This window comes from Pteropus medius, unplaced genomic scaffold (genome assembly GCF_902729225.1).
Source record: "Pteropus medius unplaced genomic scaffold, Ma_sr-lr_union100, whole genome shotgun sequence".
NCBI lineage: Eukaryota > Metazoa > Chordata > Mammalia > Chiroptera > Pteropodidae > Pteropus > Pteropus medius.
In genome coordinates, this window is record NW_024352785.1 from 17,846,959 (window position 1) to 17,868,751 (window position 21,793).

General features: G+C 34.3%; 1 long non-coding RNA gene across 1 annotated transcript in view; it reads right to left on the minus strand.

Annotated features, from left to right (window-relative positions):
• LOC120590899 (uncharacterized) overlaps window positions 1-11,826 on the minus strand; it is a 561,246-nt gene extending 549,420 nt beyond the window's left edge. The window contains exon 1 of the long non-coding RNA XR_005649803.1: window positions 11,479-11,826. This is a non-coding gene — a long non-coding RNA (uncharacterized LOC120590899). The remainder of the gene's footprint in view (window positions 1-11,478) is intronic.
• Window positions 11,827-21,793: the final 9,967 nt, after the last annotated feature.

Consider the following 21,793-nt stretch of genomic DNA (forward strand, 5'->3'; position numbering starts at 1 on the left):
TGTACCATATTATTCCATACATAATATTATTTGACTTTAATGGATGTTCTATAACTAGCTTGATCTATTTTCTAACATTCAATGTTTAGATCACTTCCAATTTTTAAAATTATAAATAATACTACCTTATGTTCTAAGGCATGATTATTTTTTCAGATTTCTGATTGTTTTCTTAGGTAAATTCTAGAAGTGGGTTTTCTGGGTTAAATGATTTGAATATGCTTAAGGCTTATGGTATTCATGGCCCGTCTTCAAAAATACTTTGTTAATATATACTTCCACCTGGAATACATAGTACTGTCCATTTATTTAAACCCTAACAAATGTTGGATTTTATGTTTTTTAGTTTTATAATTTGACAGGAGGAAAGTTATATTATTATTTCAATTTGTATTGTTTTGTTATTATATAGGTTAAATATTCTGCATGTGTAAGTTGACCATTGTTATCCCTTTGGTGGTTTCAGGCACTAGACTTTAATTGAACTGACTCAAGTCTAGTTTCAATGACGAAGTCACTATAGAAATGCATAATAATAATGAATACCATCCCTTTTGAATAATAAAGCATGTAATGTAGGTGTAACTTGCCATATAATTAGTATCCTAATATGTGTGGGCTCAAGACAGATTATCTGCATGATGACCAAAAATCAAATACTGAAGTGCCAGCCTGAGACTTGAAGATAATTAAACTTTTTTTTAATAGCTAAGTCCAACATCCTCTTTAAAATGGAAAATCAAATCTGGTAATGGTTGAGATATTTTTAATATTGGTTATACTTAATCTTCAAAACAATACCATTTTTTCATATGAAAAGCAAATGAGTAACATAAGAAAGTTACATTTAATTTTTTTCAGGAAAAAAGTGAAAAAAACAATTCTCTTACTTTTCTGCGTCTTTCTTGAAATCCTAAGTGGATAACAATCTGAGAACAATCTGAGATACAGAATTGCTTCCCATATCAAAAACAACCAAAATGGAAGACAAATATTCTTTTCATTTTTGTCTGTAATATGGGCCATCATTTCAATAGCTTATTTTCCTAAGTCTGATCCAGCCTTTGGTTCCACCACTCAAGCTTACAAAATCTGTAGTTAGCTTGGTTATCTTCAGATATCACAGAGCTATTTACTGAGCTCTTTATTCTAAAGCAGAACCCTCACAAGTATTCACAGTCTTTTACATAGCTGTGTTTGTTTTGCAAACCAGATTTTGTTTTAACCAAATAAGGTATGACTTGGGCCAAGTAGTCTCTGAACTACCAAAGTAACATGTATATGAACTCATGTATATGAATTCATATTCTGCAGCCAAACTCATCATACTGTAGCTCTACAAGAATTCACAAACATCCATCACAAGTAGAAATTCTTTTTATTGATAGAGGATCCATAAGACCATTGCTGGGGTTAGCTATACAAACTATTATTAGACTTAGCTAAGAACTATCAATTTGAAATGTAGATAAGATAGAGTTTAGAGGCCAACTTTAGTATTAAAAAATTCCAGTAAACTCTCGTGGAAAAAAATCACAGTGTAAATAGCACAAATAGCAATACTAAGTTTCCAAATAATTAAATCCAGTTAATTCTACTGCAGGGTTAAAAATTTCCAATGTGTTTAACCTGAGAAACATAATCAACAGGAAGGCTTAGAGTTCTTCACCGTTTTTACTCAAACAGGAAGTTAGAATGAAAAGATGTAGGGTTTGAGATAAAAAAAATAATTGGTTGAGGCTAATCAGATTATATCTCTGAGTCACATAGCAGTGAGATAGACACCTGAAATAGGAATCTAAGGTAGGTGGTGTTAATAAGTATAAAAGAAGTAAATCAGTTTGGCCTTTTAATCAATTGCTGAATCAAAGATTAAGAACTCTCTGATTTTTGCCTTGGATGGTCATTTGTTGATTTGTCACTCAACAAAACAGGGAATACAGGAAGCGGTCCTATTTTCATAACATGGGTAGAGATGAATCTGAGAAATGAGCACATGTTGTTTAAATTTACCAATGAAACATCTATGCTGTGAAGCCCAGTAGGCGGGGAGAATCAGAGATTTTAATTCTAATGTCAATCTCTGGTTAACACTAAGCTTTGGGTACCATCAGAAATCATGGCTGCTGAAAGTATGAGAACAGGTAAGACCATTTAGGAACAATTCAAAAAAATAAGAACATGTGAGAGTTAGTAAAGGAACTTGGTGAATAAGATGGGCCAAGAAAGCATTGTCTATAAAAGATTAAAACGTTGTGACCAGAAGGCAGGAAGTAAAGCAGAAATAAGAGTTGTCATGGAAGCCAAAAGAACAGAAAGTGTCAAGAAGATAAGAGTAATCAAAAGTCTCAAACGTGTAAGTAAGATAAGCACTAAAAATGTCCACAAGATTTAGTAATAGGAAGCCATTAAATGCTACTTGGGCACGGGAGAGTTTTAGGGAATCATGGAGACAGAAGTCACAGTAACACACTGAATTAATCAATAGGCAGGAGGGGAGGAAGGAAACAGATCTGCATGCTCTCAGGTTTCTCTCACCACTCAAAACTGCCTGTTTTCATAAGTTATAGCAATGAGAAAAGCCATCTATATTTCTCAGGGACACGTGAAGGGCAACCTCATGTTAGAGGTGCAAATAAAACATCTAGGGCCCCCCATTTGCTTCAAGTAACACTTTTAAAGGGATATTTAGAATGGGATAGGATTTGGGGATACGAATGCTTTTTTGAAAACATTTCCAGTGTGTTGGGCACTTTTCTAAACTCTTTAGATAAACTGTATTATTTAACCTTCACAATAGCACTTCTAAATTGGGTAATTACACTTGATTATAAAATTTAAGAAGTAGGCTTATTAAGTTCCTGAAGTCCAAAATTTGGGAGACAAAGCCCCAGTTGTCTAGACCCAAAGCCCATCCATTTTCTACCACAGATTGTTTCTCACTTCCTAGTGTGTCCGTCTGCTATGGCCAAGGGCAGGGACAAGTTCACATCCTCTCCCTGTGCTAAGAATATGTTGTCATATTTTCTTAAGGCCATCATCCCAAAGCTGTCTTTAGGGCAGAACTCAACATCCCCTCCTTGAGAATTTGCCAACATTCTTCTTTGTATGGCTCCCTTTCCCAAAATAAGTCAAATGAATTCTGGGAACATGCAGTAACCTCACAGCTTCAAAATTTACAGAGTTTAGTCAAATAATCATTTTTAAATGATTTTACGTATATTATCAACTTTCTTGTGGCTAATTATATCAACCTGAAATAATGTAAGTGCTTGCTTTTTCTGATGAGAAAATTATATGATTAATGTGGGAAACAGGAAAAGTTTAGTAGAAGTTCTTAAGTGATATCCACTTAACAGACTTGCTAGATTAATTAACACTCTCTATTTTCTCTGTAAAACATATTGACTAATGCCCAGGGATACTAAATTTGCTTGTGGCTGGCGAGCCCATCTCTGGCATATTTGCAATGTCTCCTCTCACAAGTTTATTTGTATGCCTACCAAAATAAGGTTATTTATTCACAAATTCATTTATGCCAGTTGTACCTATTAATGTGTTTATGAAGTGTAATTAAATGTCACATAAACCAAGAAAACATGAGTATGAAAAGAAAGAGAGCTATTGCATCTACAAAAATAATTTGAATTCTTTGGAAAGACTTGATAAAGATATCTAATTAAAATTTGCTATCAAATTAGTGTGGGTATAATAATTTTCTTAATCATAATGATCTCTGCTCAGATTGGTTCCAAACTTCTTTAAATCCTTACTAAAGAAGTCATATTGGTGGTAGTTTTTATAAGGAAAAACAAAACATGGCAATCCAGTTAGCAGAACTGGGGGGAAAAAAAGTCTATATCTAGGAAATAGATGAACATTTGTTAGTTGAAAGTTTAAGATATTTAAGGATTTAAAGTATGTGTGTATTTTTCTTTTGATTCTCTACTTTAGCAGAATTTAAATTAACTGTCAACTACCTATCATAGTCATGCTTAATAACAACAATCTGTAACTGTACCAAGAATAATGTTAATCAAGATCGTTAACACTGGAGCGTATTTCCTCTAGTCCTTTTCCTTCTGTCCATTGTACATAGATTAGGATTAGATCATACTGAACACACAAACTTGTAGCCCTTTCATTTATTGGCAGTATGTAGAATGCATTTCCTCCTATACAAGTCATTTTTTTCTTTTCCAAACCTACTTTATTTTATAGTGTTATGTTATTATACTAGACTGTTTCATATACAATAAAAAATGCATAGCTCAATTACTTTTGCCATTTTTATATACCCATATACTGAAAACTTAAATCAAAATATAAAACATAACCATCATCACCCCCGGAAAGTTCCCTCATGCCCTTTTCCAGTCAATTACCACCAAGACCACCACCACCTCAGAGGTCTCAACCTTCTGAATTTTATTACCATAGAATACTTTTGCCTGGTCTTGGGTTTCATATAAATGGAATCATAGAGCACGTATTCTTTATGTTTGGCTTCTTTAGTTCAATCTAATGTTTTTAAGATTCTTTCATGTTGTTGACCATCGGTAGTTTTTTCTTTTTATTAATGAGTAAAATTCCATTATATGAATATATTACAGTTAATTTATACTTTTTCCTGTTGATAGACAGGCATGCGGTTGTTTCCAGTTTTTAAGGATACTATGAATATTCTTGTACAAGTCGTTTTGTGAACATATGTTTTCATTTCTGGGTCATTGAAAGACGTATATTTAACTTTACGAGAATTCACTAGTTTTTTCAAAACAGTTATATCATTTTACATCCCCCCCACAAAGTGTGAGAGGTCATTTTTTTAGGTCTTTAATAACATTGGGTATTTTTAAGATTTTTTAATTTTATTTTATCCATTCTTTTGGACGTGACATGGTATCTCATTACAGTTTTGATTTTATTTCACTGATGAGTAATGATGTTGAGCCTCTTGATGTTCTGTAAACATTTTGATGTTCTAAAAACATTTCAATAGGTAAGTTTATTCCATGTTGTGGAAATATTGTATTCACCTTCTCAGCTAGGTCTTTCCTGCCTACCCTACCTAATTGCTCCCTAATATCTTGCTCCAGAATAACCACTCTGTGCTATCTTAAATTATCTCATATCTATTTACTTACATGTTGCTTATATATTTATTAGTATATAAATGCCATGAGATTAGGAATTTACCTGTCTTAATTATCACTACATCCCCAATGCCAAGATCAGTGCTTGACACACAGGATTAGCACAATATTTGCTGAATGAATTCTTTAACCAGATAAAATATTATCTGATATTTCCCCCTGGCATTTCCTGTTGCCTCTTTACATACTTATTCCCATTTCAAATCTTCCTTCCCACATTGATTTAGGCAGATAAACACTCTGTATTTAATTCCTCGGAGATGAAAGATACAGCAGAAATGCAGATGAGAGTCCTGGCTTTCAGGTTTCAAAGCAGATTTTTTTTTAACTCTTAGTCTAGAAAATAGGTTTGAGAGTTTGTCTCTTCATTGGTGCTTCCTTATTGGTATTTTTAAGACCACTTTAAAACACAGGCTTATATTACCGGTTCCACAGAAGAGGGACTAGTGGGCATATTTCTTTGCTGAAGTACTAAAGACAACTTCCATGGACAGCTCTAGATTATCTGGACTATTTGGGGCTTAGGAGCACAATAGGACTAGGGAATAGGTCAAAAATAGAGGTGAAGTCAAGCATAGAACCAGAACAATGCACACAAACACAGAGTAAAAATTTGACTAGACCTGGAAATCTGAAGTTCCTAAAATTCCACTCATGTGTTGATACAGGATTATTTCAGATGCCACATGATTCGTGAATGCTAGTTCCTCTGTAGTTTCTAGTAACTAGCTTGAATAGATATTCTTGAACATAGCTAAACCTCCAGAGAGGTGACTCATCACATTGCTTACTTCCTACTTCTATAAATAGATTTTTTCTTCAAATATATATATATATTTCATATCCATCCAATTTTCTCCATTTCTACTGCTACCATCAGTCTTCACCATACCCCCTTTTACCCAAGCCACTACAATAACTTCCCAGTGGGTCTCTCCATTTCTTCCACTGCCCCAAAACAATCTGCTCTGAATGGTTTTTAGTCTTAAGATGTCATTTGGATAATGTCACTCCCCTTCTTAAAGTCCTTCCAGGGATTCCTACTGCACTTAGAACAAACTTCAAACTCCTTACTGTCACCTCTAAAGTGTAGAAATATACAAAGACCAACCAAATAAGAAAAATAAGGCGATTTTTCTGAGTTTACTGTAGCATGGGAATCAGCCACCATTACTTGCGTTTTGAAAGAGATGGAAACAGGCAGAAGAGTGGGAAAGTTATAATGGAAAAAGGGAAGGCTCTGTGCCCCATTGAAAGTGTGTGTACGGGGAATGTATAGGCAATCTAACTAGAAGGGAGGCATCCTGTGCAATTGGTTATGGGTGCATATTGGGCTTTCTTTCATTGGTCCTAATTTGGAACAGGTTCAAAAATTAGGGAAGCTGTCAATTATTAATTAAGTTCCAGTCATTTGAGATTGTTATGGAAGTTATTGTTTAGCCTCCTGGACTGTCTCTAGAGAGAGCAATCTGGCTTCCTGCAAATCTGATTTATAGCAGACTGGCTTCCTGGGATGTTTATTATAGATAAGGGGTTAGTTTCCTGGGCAGATTGCTTCAGGTTCTGAGGTCAAAGTTTTATGTATGATTTAACATTTTCTATTTGTATATTCAGCTTCTCAAAAGCCTGTCTCATGAATTCCTTGCACTCTGCTATGGTTTTATCCCCTTCTTCTCTCCCCGCTTTACTCATAGGTACTAACCAAAACTGCTTCCGATTAGTCCACTAAAATTTCAAACTCAGCCCTGCCTCCCAGCATTTTTATATGCCTCTGGCATGGCTAACTCCTTCTTGATCTTCCTATCTCTGCTTAAATCTAATTTCTTTAGACATCCTTTTCCAGATCACTATTTAAAATCAGTTTGTACCATCACTACTTTAGTAAATATTAACCGCTGTTGTTTTCTTCATTTCATTTATAATTTCGTGATTATTCTTATTTTCCTACTTTTATTTTCTCTCTCTGCTCCACTGAACTATAAATTTTGGAAGCAGGATACAATATTTGACGTTATATTTCCAGTACCTAAAGACTGCCTAGAACAGAGTAGGCCTGCAATAGAAATTTATTGAGTGAATATTTAGTCTGCCACTCCATTCTTCTTATCTTGCTTTTAAAACCACTAAATCGAGAAGTTTTACATATGCTGTGGACTTTTGCAAGGAATCATAAAAATATCATAATGAATATAATTGTTGAATGTTATCAAACCAACAAAGCTAATATTTTAAATTGAAGATGTTATTATCCTTATGTAATGGATAGATCATCAGAATTTTTAAATTCCATTCTTCAAATACTAGTCTTCTAACAAGATTATAGTTCAAATCCATGGTACATGCTAAAATTATCCTCTATGACTTATGTTACCTAATACACTAAACCAAGATTTCTAATGGAACGATCACGACAAAAACACTGTAAAGAAGAAACAAGGAAAATGCATTACAAATTTCATTCTGATTTGTTGTATTCTGGTAAATAGACAAATTCTATATGAACACTACAAATAGCTAACAGACCTCAAATTATTTAGTGCCATGCAATACAAATGGAATGGTAAAATTTAGCAGTGTTTTGTTGGGTTTTTTTTTTTTTTGACAATTTAGAAGGTAAATCAACATCTTCCAGTGATTCATGTTCATCTTTAATGATAGTGAAGAGCATTAGCTCTTCTTTCATATGTAGAAGTTTATGAAAAGAGAAAGAGGGAGCCATTTTAATTGTTGAAAGAGTGACTAAATGGGAATATATCTTATCATTTTACTTAATAATTATAAATTCAAAAATGATTCCTTCCCTAAATTGTACTTTCCTATCAAACTGTCACTCTGACTAGAAGAGGATTGGAAAACATGAGCTTTTCCCCTTGTGTACAAGCATCAATTAGGATACTGTCCTTTCTTAAATCCAGAAATCAGAATACTGATTGATGGACAACAGAGGCACTGAAATGAGGATAGAAATGTATTCTCATCACATTTCTACAGTGTGTTTCTTTTCCCTTCCAGGACCAACTGTGGACACACAGTTAGGGGGGCGGCATATTATCCTTGCCATTATCCAATTGACCCAAGTGACAAGAAATCAAAATGTCTTTTGTAGTCTTTCGAGGGGATGGGGATTAGAGATGGGAGGGGTGAAAGCTGCTGCCTTTATCTTGACACCTTTTAAAACTAGGGAATCCATTTAATGTTGTGTGCATTATTCCAAAATGGTAATTACCCTGAAAATATATGATAAACACATGCTAATGAGATAAGCCAACAAGGGCAAAAATCCACTTTAATAATGCAATCATAAGAGAAAGAGTTTTAAGTAGATATGGGGAAATTATCATAAATGTCAAGGCTCACAAAATATAATAAAAAGGATTGATGTGTTTTATACATGCTAAATCACTGATGGGGATTTATTACCTACACAAGACTTCCAGCTGACAGAAAAACAGGCTCACCACATAACAATAACTTTTGTAAAACATTACCATTTAATTTTACATTTTTCTCTCCTTTTTCACTGAGCTCATATATCAAAAATATTCCCACACACTAAAAGAATATCAAATCTTTTGATGAAAGTGTGAAAAGTATCTTGTTACTTATTGCATCAAGAAAGAAACAATTAGAAGAGGTATTGGTTATTTTCGCAAGTACACATCTATTTCTCAGGAGTGAATACCAATATCTCTCGTACCACGAACATAGTGAAAACTGATATGAAATCAGTGTTTTCCAAGATAAAATTAAGTACAGGGGAGAGAGAGCTAAGGTTTGAATTAAGAAATTTAAATAAAAACAGACATTACTTAAGCCTCTTCGGGAGATGCCATTAAAATAACCTTGAAAGAATATTAGAGGGAATTAAACCAAGTTAGTGAGAAGATTAGATTGGGAGGGGAACCACAGAATTCTAGAGAGTTCAATAAATTTCTGGAAGGTAGGAATTGGGGAAAAGCATGCTGACTGTTGAAAAGAGAGTGAAGGAAATTAGAGAGATTCTCAAGTGAAGGCTGCAGTAGGAGTAGGATTCAGTTTTCTTGCTTCTCTCTCGAGACTTCAAGCTCAGAAGCAGGAATGAGAAGCAAAAATTAGAACTGGGATGGCTAAAAAAGTAAAACCTACACCATTTTCCTTCCCTCCCCATATGCAGAGCAACAGCAACCCATGGTGGTAATTTGTAGTCCAAGCAAATATGTCAGAGAAATCCTTTCTAAACAGATTGAATAAACTGACTAGGGAAAGCTAAGCCTGTTGGTATGAGTGTTGACTCTGCATCATATTTTTATGTAAAAAAAAAAAAAAAAAAAGGAAGACAATGTCCCAGAACCATGGAAAGTCATAAATCTTTGGAATAAAAGAGCTTCTGAATGCCAAACAAATTCATTGAAAACAGACTTATATCTTTTTTGTTTTTAGATTAAAAACTAAAATTTATTTTGGGTTTGAAAAGAATAAATAAATTATGATACATTTGAAGTTTGGCTACAGACATAAAAATAGATAACAGGCTGATTCTGCACCTTGCAGTCTGGGTTAAGTTCGAGGTCCATTCTGCAGGTTGACACCGTATGTTATGTTTGCCTTTGACTGGTCTTCTCCAGTGTTGCACTGTAATACCCCAAAAAGAACTAGTCCAAGGATCAAAGTTATCTATTCTTCGATTGCCAAAGCCACTCTAACGGTGAGCATCAAATATCCTGATGTAAGGGCTACGGTGAGTTCATAACGCCAAGTTCAGAAATTCCCTCAGCTCTGTATCATTTGTAAGATGTTATTTAAATTAGGAGCAGATAAGATCCAGGCCACAGTGGATTCTGGCTGGTTTTCAAGCAAAGATCAAAAAACAGTTCCATGAACAAGTATCCTGTTATAAAAAGCAGCTCTTAAGCAATGAATTAGAAGATGCTCTGTTTTAAACGTCAGAAATTCAACAGTAAAAAACCAGATGATTCTAAAAGTTTTTGGAGTAGAGTTTAGGGAAAGACATTACACCAAAACAAACAAACAAACAAAGAAAAATGCCAGAAGAATTAAGTGGTATTAGACTTCTTATTTAGAAAACTTTATGCAAGAAGACAACAGTGCAGTATTTTCAAAGAACCAAGGAACATTATCTTGAACTAGATTCCCAGACAGCTATGCCATCAATCAAACATGAGTGCAAATAAAAGGCATTTTCAAACATATAAAGACATTTAAGAGTTCTTGCCAAGGCTGTTTCTGAGTTACTTGAGAACATATTGAAATAAGCAAACTCAGTCAAAATCAAGAAAATGAAAATATGAGAGCCAAGAAATGCTAGAACATAGAAGTGCAGTAAATTTAATCACATGATCTTTAAAGTGGACTAAGTGCAAAACACAATTGGTCAAAATTATATCAAGAAAACAGCATTAAAAATATCTTCAAAAAGAAAATGTATGAGATAAAAACAATTTCAGAGATAGAATCATTAAGAAACTGAAAGTAATGTGGTGAATAAGGTATTATTTTTCTCTCAACAAAAAGAAATGAAAGGCACTTAGAAACTCCAGGGAAATACACATGCACACATGTGCACAGGCTCCCACACAAACACACACATATACACACAGAGTGAAGTCTACATGGCATGATTTTCAGATTCTGATGGCTTATAAGAAAGATAACTCATTCGGACCTTAATGCTCATTTGGACCTTAATGAAACATTCTTTTTCAAGTTGTACAAAGGTCATGCTATTGGATCAGCATAAGCCTAGCATACAACTCTGCTTTGCATAGAATATTTACGTAGGCGGAATAGTTAAATATCATTTATTATCAAGTTTTAGTCAAAGTACAGTGAAAAGCACAGATAATTAAGAACATAAAATGGAATGTAAAGACTATGATACTAAAAAAAAAGATTTGGCTGTCAACTGCGGGAGGCAGATACAGAATGAGATAGATGAAGGGGAAAAATCTCAGCTTGCTAAGAAGTCAAAAATAACTTTCAACCAATAAAATAGATCATGCATTTGAGTATATTATTTAAAACTACAATATCGATAAGATAACTGAAAATAATAGCAACTTAGAGGAAGAAATAGTGCATAAATTTGATAAAGTAAGAAATAGTATAATATTTATGTTATTTAGAGTTGTATGATGTACTACCACCATAAAACTGAAGACCAGAATAGCCATGTAGGACACGGCTGTTCTTGTTTTCAAGCCATTGCATCAGGCACCTCTCGTGCACAGCTTAGTAGATTTTTAGCCTCACCTTTGTTTCCATCCATGCTCATGGAGATCATTTTGTGCAGACTTCAACTCATTTCACACTGATGGTTCCTTACCTTAAGTGCATGCCGCCTCCGTGGCTTTTCCTTTTATAGTCCAGGGCTTCTCTGATGCTGCAGAATGCCATACAAGTGGGAGGCCGTCCCATGCATTGATGTGCAACCTGCAGAGCATGGAAACATTGCCTGCTTCCTTAGGCAATCCTTGCACAGATCATTCATCAAGGCATTCCAAATGCTCCTCATAAGATGATCAAGCTACAGTTGCCCATAGTGGGTAACCCAGTAATAACCCTTTATAATAACTTTTCTTCTTTCCTTTTTAAATCTTCCCACTCTCCCCCTTCTCTGCACAATCATCTCTCAAATAAACTCCCTTCCCAGAGGTATTATCTCAGAATCAACCGGCATGGGGAACCCAGACTAAGACATCTCTTCTGCATCCCTTGGTTTTGTTTGTTTTTTTACCATATGTAAGTGTTAATTTTATTTTAAAATTCTTATGAATATGCACATTATTTGTTATAGATGATGCATGCCTCTCATAATTGACACATGCAAAGACAAGTCTTAATTTCTCTTCTCCAGTTCATCAACAATTGTTACTATGCTCTAGGCACTCACTAAATGCTTAAAGTGATTTCTCATGGCAAGTAAGATGCTACATTTAGAATCACAGCAGAGAATAACAATGAACATAAAATTCTAGTCATTGGAGTATCAAACTGGGAAATACAAAGACAAGAAGTACAATTTGGAACTGACAACATCCCCATGATGATTGAACCTGAATCCGTTTCTTCTTTTTATAAAATAGCACAATAATGTTTACCTCTCAGGAAACTGAAATTGGTTTTTAATGATTTGCAAGTACTTCTCAAGAGCCTGAGTGCTGAGATTTCACAATATATTATATATTTAACCTAGTCACAGTTCTCAAAAGACTGGAGGAAACAGGAAGTGCCCTGAGCAAGGTGTCAGAAGATATGAATCCTTGATTCACCTTTACCTCATTTTAGGTATAATATTTAGACCTTCTGAGTTTCAGTTTCCTCATCTTTAAAGTAAAGATAATGTTAGCTCTGCCAAATTTTGGGAGTTATTGTTAAAGGTTAATATTTAATATGTACAAAAACTCTTAAAAACTATAAAGGAGAGTGTAAAATCAGAACATTAGTACCTCCATGGAGAGTGTAAGGCAACAGTCACTGAGAGAGAGAAAAGCTTCCATTAAGAGAAACCCAAATTGGACAGTTTTGAAGCTGAGTCCCCCATGCGTAATGCTTGCCTGTTTTAAAGCTGAGTTTGCAAAATAGCTCCCCGGGGCAGCCAGCAAAAGTACACTGTTTGCTGTCATATTGTTTTGAAAAAATGTGAATCACTTGCTAACACTTAAATATAGAGAAAAGTTAACTTAAGAATCCAAACTCTCAGCTCCCCTATAAAAGCTAGGAGATGTGGCCACCTGGCCTGTGTATTGGAATGGCACGATTCCCAGAGCTGGGTAGGCTATTTTCCTTGTGGATGGGGCACACGTCCGCTAATCTGTCACAGTCTCCACTACTCCCTTCTGCCACACACCTGGTCCACTTCACTTATTTATATGATCAGTTTAGTCTTTGTAACAGTTGACTATGAAGCCACAGTTCTAGCACTGGGCGAGGAAAACTTTGTAGGTTGGAAAATAAGGATATAGAGCCAAAGAGGAGAGGAAAAGGGAAATGTTTGAGGTTCCTGAAATGTGGTCAGACAGTAAAGCTGGAATATAAGGCCAGACAAGATTCCCTGCCGGATGGAATACTATAAGGACTTTCAAGACCGGGCACCACTAAAGTTAATTTTCACATTTCCCTGCTGTGTTATTGGAGTATCAAACTGGGAAATACAGTTTCTCTCTTAGCAACTTTCAAGTATACAGTACAGCATTGTTAACTATAGTCACCAGGCTGTACGCTGTACCCCCAGAATTATTTCTCTTATAATTAGAAGTTTGTATCTTTTGACCATCGTCTCCTCATTTCCACCACTGCCCAGTCCCTGGCAAACACCATTCAACTGCTTCTGTGACTTTGAATTTATCAGATTCCACATGTAAGGAAGATCAGATAGTATTTGTCTTTTCCTGTCTGACTCATTTCACTCCTTGTCCTCAAGGTCCATCCATGCTGTCACAAGTAGCAAGATTTCCTTCTTCTTATGGATGAATAACATTCCAGTGTGTGTGTATGTGTGTATGTGTGTGTGTGTGTGTGTGCATCTCACATCATCTTTATCCATCCATCTATCAATGGACACATGTTGTCTTCATATCTTAGCTACCGTGAATAATGCTACAATAAACATGGAAGTGCAGGTATCTCTTCAAGATCCTGATCTCATTTCCTTTGGATATATACCCAGAAGGAGGATTGCTAGGTCATACTGTTTTCCATAGTGGCTGTACCAGTTACATTCCCACCAACAGTGCACAAAGGTTCCTTTTTCTCCACATTCTCCCCAACACTTCTTATGTCCTGTATTTCTGATCACAGCTATTCTAACAGTTGTGGGATGATAGCTCATTGTAGTTTTAATTTACATTTCCCTGATGATTAGCAATGGTGAACACCTTTTAATGTACCTGTTGGCCACTTGTATGTTTTCTTTGGAAAAATAATATTTATTCAGGTCCTTTGCTCATTTTGTAATCATATTTTTTTCTATTGAGTGGCATGAGTCCTCTATATAGTTTGGATATTAACCCCTTATCAGATATATGGTTTGCAAATATTTTCTCCCATTCCACAGGTTGGCTTTTCATTTGGTTAATTGTTTCTTTTGCTGTGCAGAAGATTTTGTTGGAGGTAGTCTGACATTGATTTTTGTTTTTGTTGTTTGTGCTTTTGGTGCCATATCCAAAAAAAAAACCGTTGCCAAGACCAATGTCAAGGAGCTTTTTCCCTGTGTTTTCTTGTAAGAGTTTTAAGGTTTCAGGATTCATGTTTAAACCTTTAATTCATCTCAACTTAATTTCTGTGAGTTGTGTAAGATAGGGGTTCAACTTCATTCTTTTGTATGTGAATATCGTTTTCACAACACCATTTATTAAAGAGACTATTCTTTCTCCACTGGGTATTCTTCTTTTTCTAGTTCCTTAGGGTATAAAATTAGGTTGTATATTTGATATCTTTCTATTTTTTAATGTAGGTATTTATTGCTATAAATTTTACTCTTTGAACTGCTTTTGCAGTTCATTTTTTTGGTATGCTGTGCTTTCATTTTCATTTATTTCAAGATATTTTTTCTTTCTCTTTTGATTTCTTCTTTGACTCCTTGGTTGTTCAGGAGTGTGTTGTTTAATTTCCACATATTTGTAAATTTTTCAGTTTTCCTCCTGTTATTATTTCTAGTTCCATACCATCATGGCCAGAAAATATAACTGTTATGATTTCAACTTTCTTAAGTTTGCTAAGACATGTTTTGCGAGCTGTGATCTATCCTGGAGAATGTTCTGTGTGCACTTGAGAAGAATGTGTATTCTGCTGTTGTTGGATGAAATAGATATCTTAGTTTTTAACTTAGCACATGGCCACTCGGAAGAAATATTTTCCAGTTTTACTTGCAACTAGGAATGGCCATGGGCTTAAGTTCTAGCCAATAGAATTCATGGGAAGTGATATGTGTAACTTTGGGGATATATCAGAAGGGCTTTGCACAGAGTTAAATCAGATAGTGTAGCTCCTGCATCAGTAAAAGCAAAACTCACAGGCAGAGATGAGAGAAATGGAAATCCTTCCATTCCAAATGCCTACAGATGCTGGGTCTTCCAGCATCTTCTAGATGGGAGTTTAAAACAAAATTAGTTAAGTTTCACAGACAAAGCGATTCAGCATTATGGAGGTGTGGGGAATGAGAGCAGAACACATATATATGCTACACACATACACACACGCATGTACACATGTGTGTTTTTTTGCACACATAAAATGACATCTTTTCATAACAGAAAAAAATACCTACTTCAGGATTGGAAATTTTTTTCAACAACATATAATCTCAGAAAATATTTTGCCCACAAAATGGCATTATAACTTTCCTATTCAGTAACATCATTTTTTTAAATTAACTTATCATTTGAATTCTATATTGAAATATAATTTTTCTGAGTTCTAGAGCAAAAGCTCTACGAACAGAGAATGCTACCTAATTTTATTTTTTATTTAAGTTAATATTCTAGTGACTTTCAAGAGAAAACACTTAAAATAAATTGAAGTTCACTGCATCGTATTGTTTTGCAAGGACAATGGATTCTGCTGCATTAAATTTTTCATTAAATAGATCTTACTTTACTCACTTTGCTTTGTATCTATATTATTTCTTAGGATGTTATCACTTTAATTATTAAAATATTTCCTTTGAGGTTCATAGTTATTATTATTATTTCCCTCACATCATTATATTGAACGGAAATAAAAATACTGGTAAACAGAAGATGATAGTCCTTCCTACTGTAACATCAAGACTACAACAGCCCAGTCACAGTAATCGGTCAAGACCTACTTTCAGTCCATGCTTCACTCACATGGTATTAGGATATTCCACTAAAAACCTGAAGTTTTTCAGAAGACATTTCAGGATGAAGCACAACTGAGCTAAGGATAGGCACAGTCCAGTTAGACTTTGGATTCTGAGAAACCACACTTCTTGTTTTATATTCTCTTATTGACATTCTTACTGTCTCCTCGCTGTCATGTCATCTACTCTCTTCCCAGCACCATGACTTCACAGACACACACATTTGAGTGGTACTTTTGACGGTGGAGAGCTAGACAAATCAGTCTATAAGGAGCAAAAGTTGAGAACTGGCTGCTTAGGACATGCTCTACGTTTGAGATTCCCATTAGGTAGCAGCAAAGAGAACTAAAGATTGCCATTACAATTGTCCTACTAGGAGCAGAAAATTAGACAAATTCCCAGAAGACAGTCTATCCAAACCAGAGAAGAATTCACCTGACAGGAACATCTTTTTGTCAACCCTCATGTACTGTTGGTGGGAATTTAATTTGTGTAGCCACTATGGAAAATAGTATGGAGTGTCTCCAAAAAAAATAAAAATAGAATTACAATCTGATCTGGTAATCCTACTCTGAATCTATATTCAAAGGAACTGAAATCAGGATCTCAAAGAGATATCTGCACTCCTATTTCATTGTAGCATTATTCACAATAGTCAAGATCTGGAAACAACCTGAGCGTCCATTGATGGAAAGATGGATAAAGATGTGGCATTTTACACACACACACACACACACACACTGAAATATTATTCAGCCATGAAAAAAGGAAATCCTGCCATTTGAGATAATATATGCCCTTGAGGGCATTATGCTAAGTGAAATAAGCCAAGCAGAGAAAGACAAATATGGTGTGACATCACTTACGTGTGGAATTTTAAAAAGCCAGACTCATAGAAATAGAGAGCAAAATGGAGGTTTCCACGGGCTGGGGGCTGAGGAAATTAAGTAGATGTTGGTCAACGGGTACAAACTTACAGTTAGAAGATGAATACATCTGGGGGATCTATAAACAGTTTTGTGATTATAATTAACAGTACTTATTATATACACGAAAATTGCTGAGAGTAAATCTGAAATGTTCTCACTACATAAAAAAATGATAATACGAAATGTGATGGAGGTATTAGCTAATGCTACAGTGGTAATCATATTGCAATACATGTGTATGTATACCTTAAACTTACACAATGTTATGTATCAATTATATTTCAGTAAAGCTGGGGTAGGGGTGGCGGGAAGAATATTCCTGTACTATTTTCTGGAAACCAACGTTAAGTAGAAGGTAGAAGAACAACAAACCCTAGCATTCAATGATTCTAGGATTTACAAAATGCTATCTCTTTATACCAATCTAGCCTTAATTAAATTCATTTTCACATCAATGTTACTGAGATCTTAGATAAAACATAAAACTACAACATTGGGTAAGAAAGAATTTAAAGGATCTCATTTGTATTTACACTGATAACACAATACAGTCACATAGAAAAAGAGAGATTCTAAAATACTTCCCAAGGAATTTTATACAAAGGTGAAATGTTGGAGAATAATGGTTGCAAAAGAGAAATGTTATTTCCAATTTTCCACTCTTTTCTTCCGTTACGTCAATTTTTTAACTTCTAAATATGCTTTAAAAACTTTTACTTTTATCCAGTCAATTCAATTTTTTCAAATTAGTTCATGTATAAAATAACATGAGAAAAAATGGTTAATATGACAAAAATCTATTTTACTCCTCAGCTATTTGCTGCAATTTTAGTTTCTGTGTGAAAGAGGCAATATCTAAACAACCTTACTCATAAACACACATAAAATTTATTAGCTCTTAAATATTTACAGTTGTCCCTCCCTGAAAGAAGCTAATGAGCAATTAAAAGATATCCATGGAGATGGAGAAAATGGTCACTTTGAAAGGAATATTGACGCTGAGTAATCAAGACTCAGTCCTGGGGTGAGGATAATATTTCTGACTCAGGGAAAGTGGCCTTAGGGACTTGACATTGAAACAAATATTAACTCTCTATGAGTCATGTCGTGAACTTGCCCTCTCAAATGTTTTCAGTAATCTGTTCTTGCCAAAAAATAGGTATAGTCAGGTTATACAAATGTTATAGGAAAATGCAGCTTAGCATTTCAGTGATAGTCAGACTTTTTCTTAGTTCTCCTTTAGGTCATAAACTCCTGGAGACCAGGAACTGTGTCGTTTCCTGTCACGTAAAATCCCTTCGGTAATAGCACATTGTCTTCCTCTCGATGGATATATTTCTTTTAGTTTACAAATTCTCTCAGATTCTTAAAAACATTTTCTTCTATCACAACTATAATCATTCTTTCTCTTTAATGTTGAGAAATAAATATAATTTTCAGGTTTCTTTTACATGGATCCTTAGGAGAAAATACAAGATAACCATGCAGAAATGTTAGGTATAATACTCTGTAGAATAATTCTGTCTCTTTTCTTTGATATTCTCAATAGAATTCTAGACTTTTTATTCCTTTCCCCCTGCCAAAAAAGAGAAAGAAAGAAAAAAAGAAAGAGAATAAAAGAGAGAGAAGCTTGTTTCAAATTATGCATTTTATGTTTGTGTGATAAACAAAAGGAGCATATCTTGTAATTGCTAACATAACTCTTTCATGAATCTCAAATCTGAGTTGACGCTGCTGGATTCAAAGTCTGTTCCTGGGGGGTCTGTAAGAGATTAAAACATCCTCAGATAGAACAAGCTGAATAAACATTTCCACTTTAAGAAAAATGTATACACAAAGAGTTATATTAAAATGTTTGAATTATAAATTTAGCACAGTGATTCATTTGACATCATTAGCAGAAAATATTACATTATCTTATCAATAATATATTTTGTAACCAAGATCTAGAATTTTAAGTAAGAAAAAATCCAATATACTTTTCTTTTTCTTTTTATATTCATTTATTATTTGAAAATAGTAAGGATTGAAAAGAACTTTATCGATACAAACCTGAATAACTGTTTATCTTAGTATGTGAATTTCTCATTTTTATTTAATGAAATGAGTAGGGTATGATAATCTCAAGAATAAAATTTCATTTCCAAATTATTTGACATGTTACTACATAGCAAACTTAAGACTGTCAAAGAAAGCAATGTGCAAGAAAGATTTCATATCAGAAAAAAGTATGCAGAATGCAGATAATTCATAGAAAGTCATCTGGCTCAGGAGACAGTGATAAAGAACTTAGAAACATGTAATTTACAATTAAGTACAAACAATGCAGCCCCAGTATGACACTCATTGCTTATATATATAATCTCCAACAGAAAGAAATATATTTCAAATTTGTTTACCTTCCCTGTGATAATCAGCACTAAGCCTCTAAGAATATAAACATCTTTCTTTGCTCCTTCAAGTTAAGGTGACATTTTAAAAGTAGGGGGCAAAAACGACCACACTGTGAAAGGATTTTGAGCTATGGAAAGAGCATTTTGAAAATAGATGTTTTGAAATGGAAACGTGTGACCTTGCTGCCAAAATTAAGTAAAAAATTACATATTTTTTTTAAAAAGACACTTCATACATTACACTTTAAATACTTAGAAACATGATTTTCTAGACTGTTTTAAAATAATCTATACAAAGAGTTTCATTGAATTTGAACCCTTTAGTAAAAATGTAACAAAGGAACAGCTTTGAGCAAACATGTGAGAACCGCTAACTCACTGACATCGTAGAACATAGAAATGTACCAGATGAATTTCAACAAAACTTTTCTATTATTAGATATGAAAAAAGTATAATTTCGCAAACATAGTCAAGCTAGCACCTCATCCATCTAAATCTATTTATCTTTATTAGGTATCTTTTCATTAAAACTATGTGAAAATAAACTGGACTTATGAGCCAACATTTGAATCACTGATACTCCAAGATTTTCAAAACTATAAAGTACACTCGATCGAGTTTTGTTCATTAATTATTATAAATAATGATGATAAAGATTTAGTCCATTAATTTAATATTAAAATGCTTAAAAATGATTTATTATATATGTCTCTTTGTATTTCTATTTTTGTATATTTCATAATAAATATATTAATAAAATACTACCTGCACATATTTTTTTAGAGATTACTTTTCTAAACTGTGTGGGACCATTGAAATGCAAGTTCATTTTTAGAAAGATGAGAAGTAATTGAATGAGTTTATACTTCTCACCACCCTCATGTATAAGGACTCTGGATCAGATTTAATCAGATTTAGGAAAAAAATAAGTAAACTCTGTTTCTTCCACCAAATATTATGGAGGAAATTCACATAACTATAATCTGTTACTTCCACTCTGATTTTCCTTTAACTATTTGGACAGAAATCCACAAAAAGAATCCATTCACATTTACATGATCGCAAAAAGTCTTGTCTTCCATAAATCCAGCTTAAATCCAGCAAATTTTTAATCCTATTCTTCCCCAACTCCTCATTTAAAACACCCCAACCAGCCATCTTGATGAACACAGGGAAGGAGGACTCTCAAAAATGGTAGAACTTTTATACATTGGAACAAATGTAATCTCCATCATAAACAGCTGTTTTAGTTTAAAATGAACTTATGAAAAAATAAAACTCAACAGTTTAAGGACTGGACTCCTCAAAGAAGAGAGCAGACATCTTAAGATCTGCCTTCCCCTCCTTTATAGTATGTCCAAGTGGTCCTTCTTCTCTGAGTAAAAAGTTTTGGATTATTCAGTCACTTGCCTAGTTCATTGCCAACAACGACCAAAATGTGATCTTCAAAGAGACTTCCACCTCCACCACAGAACGTTAGCCAAAAGCTCCAGGCAGCTATTTACCCACAGTGTAAGTTAGCAGAGAGGATTGGCAAAAGAGGAATTTCCTCCCTCTCGACTGCAAGATAATCATCTTCCGTCCTAAAGCATAAATTTTGATTACCCAGATTATTTTAGCTCACAGAGCCACAAGGGTTATTAGTGGTAATAAAATCATTCAGCCTTATAAAAAAAGTTTTTTAAAGATTCCAACCAACCACAACATTTAAGAATCTGACCTCACAGCACATTATCCATCCACTATGTAAAGTAATTTTCTCTTTGCTGTCACTGTGATCCTTTTTTCATTTCTTTAGCTATGATTCTAAAAGAAAACGAAGTGATACGACTGACCTCATCAGGGCAGAATTGTTTGCAGCCAAAGAATGGGCGTTTTGTTTTGTTTTGTTTTGTTTTTCTGTATAAAGCTAGCTGGCCTACATGGATTCCAAAATCAAGAGCTTACCTTTACACTGTACTCACACCCAGCTGAAAGAACCAACTAATGCCAGTGCTTCCTAAGCATGATCACCTGGTAAAGTAACGATTCTGTTCTTCTCTGCATACAAGTGAAATCCTCCCAACGCAGCTGTCCCCCTCACTTCTATGATGATTGTGGCTTTGAGCCACTTCTGGAGGACTCTGTTCTCTCTACCTAATAAACCTTCTAAAACTTTCCTTCCCTCGACTATTTCTTCTAAAATAAGCACTAACATTTATGTTTATGTTTAATACTTATTCATTTCTAATATCTTAACCTTCACAAATCAGTAGGTAAAAGTTACTATTTTCAAAAACTATCTCACATTCCAGGAAAATGCATGTTGACATATCTATGATACAGTTGCATTCTTTGTGGATCCATGTCTATCTCTGGAACAAGGAGAAATCAGATTTTCAAAGAGCTCAGTTAGGCATATAGACATCCAAGCAGGCACTTGGAAAAGAAGTCATCTCAAAGAAGCTACAAAAGTGTCTATATAATACATTCCAAATATTTTTTAAATTCCTGCT